Source organism: Petromyzon marinus, unplaced genomic scaffold, assembly GCF_048934315.1.
Source record: "Petromyzon marinus isolate PM22_M1 ecotype Great Lakes invasive population unplaced genomic scaffold, UKy_Petmar_22M1.pri1.0 PM_G_Scaffold_29, whole genome shotgun sequence".
Taxonomy (NCBI): domain Eukaryota; kingdom Metazoa; phylum Chordata; class Hyperoartia; order Petromyzontiformes; family Petromyzontidae; genus Petromyzon; species Petromyzon marinus.
Genome location: NW_027422861.1, coordinates 870,001 through 872,500, shown reverse-complemented (window position 1 = coordinate 872,500; position 2,500 = coordinate 870,001).

Here is a 2,500-nt window from a genome sequence, read left to right as displayed (position 1 = left end):
CGCTAGAAATTGGCGGGGATGTCTCTCTTGTGGCTCACGGGGCTGTTAGGGTGGCACAGAAATCCCTCGGAATGGGAAAACGGGTCATTTTCGTGTCGCCACATTGCATGCGAACCGCATGCAACTTCCAGAGGCATTTGCAGCAGAAATGCATGTGCAGTCAAAAAAAAATTGATATTTTTCACGGATAGACCCCGTGAAACGCTAGAAATTGGCGGGGATGTGTCTCTTGTGGCTCACGGGGCTGTTCGGGTCGCACAGAAATCCCTGGGAATGGGAAAACGGGTCATTTTCGTGTTGCCACATTGCGTACGAACCGCATGAAACTTCCAGAGGCATTTGCAGCAGGAATGCATGTGCACTCAAAAACTTCTATATGTTTCACGGATAGACCCCGTGAAACGCTAGAAATTGGCGGGGATGTGTCTCTTGTGGCTCACGGGGCTGTTAGGGTGGCACAGAACTCCCTCGGAATGGGAAAAGGGGTCATTTTCGTGTTGCCACATTGCATAGGAACGCCATGAAACTTCCAGAGGCATTTGCAGCAGAAAGGCACGTGCACTCAAAAATTTTAATATTTTTCACGCATAGACCCCGTCAAACGCTAGAAGTTGGCGGGGATGTCTCTCTTGTGGCTCACGGGGCTGTTAGGGTCGCACAGAAATGCCTCGGAATGGGAAAACGGGTCATTTTTGTGTGGCCACATTGCATAGGAACGGCATGAAACTTCCAGAGGCATTTGCAGCAGGAATGCATGTGCACTCAAAAACGTCTATATTTTTCACGGATAGACCCCGTGAAACGCTATAAATTGGCGGGGATGTCTCTCTTGTGGCTCACGGGCGCTGTTAGTTAGGGTCGCACAGAAATCCCTCGGAATGGGAAAAGGGGTCATTTTCGTGTTGCCACATTGCGTACGAACGGCATGAAACTTCCAGAGGCATCTGCAGCAGAAATGCATGTGCACTCAAAAACGTCTATATTTTTCACGGATAGACCCCGTGAAACGCTAGAAATTGGCGGGGATGTGTCTCTTGTGGCTCACGGGGCTGTTAGGGTCGCACAGAAATCCCTCGGAATGGGAAAACGGGTCATTTTCGTGTTGCCACAATTGGCATACGAACGGCATGAAACTTCCAGAGGCATTTGCAGCAGAAATGCATGTGCACTCAAAAACGTGAATATTTTTTCACGGATAGACCCCGTCAAACGCTCGAATTTGGCGGGGATGTTTCTCTTGTGGGTCACGGGGCTGTTCGGCTCGCACAGAACTCCCTTGGTCCACCTGATTCGTGCATACAGGCAGCAACTAAAACTCTGTAAACCTGCTGTGAGGACATCTAAACAGTGGACCAGTGAGGCTGTGGAAGATTTGCGGGCGTGCTTAGACTGTACTGACTGGGATATGTTCACGACTGCTACCAATAGTCTGGATGAACTCACAGAGGCTGTGTACATCAGCTTCTGTGAGGACTGCTGTATCCCAACACGTACCAGGGTGAACTTTAACAACAACAAGCCCTGGTTCTCAGCAAAGCTCAAAAGGTTGAGGTTGGAGAAGGAGGAAGCGTTTAGGAGTGGGGATAGAGACAGATTCAAGGAGTCGAAGAACAGGTTTAGCAAAGCGGTGAGAGAGGCTAAACGACTGTACTCAGAGACACTAAAACACCAGTTCTCTACTAACGACGCTGCTTCTGTCTGCCAAAGGGCTCAGGCACATCACCAACTACAAACCCAGAGCGCCCCACACCACTAACGACTCCCGCCTAGCCAACGACCTGAACGAGTTCTACCGTAGATTTGAAAGACAATTGGACTGTCCTGAACCACCCCTTCCCACCCAAGAGGCCCCATCCCCCACCCATACTACAGAAACGACTCTCTCCTTTCAGGAGGGAGAAGTTAATGGGCTTTTCAAGAGGCAGAATCCACGCAAAGCAGCCGGGCCGGACTCTGTCTCTCCAGCCACCCTCAGGCACTGCGCTGGCCAGCTGTCTCCGGTGTTCACCAACATCTTTAACACCTCCCTGGAGACATGCCATGTACCAGCCTGTCTCAAGTCCTCCACCATCATCGCTGTGCCCAAAAAGCTAAGGCCAACAGGACTAAATGATTACAGACCGGTCGCCCTTACATCTGTGGTAATGAAGTCTTTTGAGCGCCTGCTCCTGGCACACCTCAAAGCCATCACAGACCCTCTCCTGGACCCCCTTCAGTTTGCCTACAGAGCCAACAGGTCTGTGGACGACGCAGTTAACATGGCCCTCCACTTCACCCTACAGCATGTGGACGCCCCAGCATCCTACGCCAGGATCCTGTTTGTGGACTTCAGCTCTGCCTTCAACACCATCATCCCTGCCCTGCTTCAGGACAAGCTCTTCCAGCTGAACGTGCCCTACTCCACCTGCAGGTGGATCACAGACTTCCTCTCTGACAGGAAGCAGTGCGTTAAGCCGGGAACAGAAGTCTCTGACTCCAGGTCCATCAGCACGGGAACTCC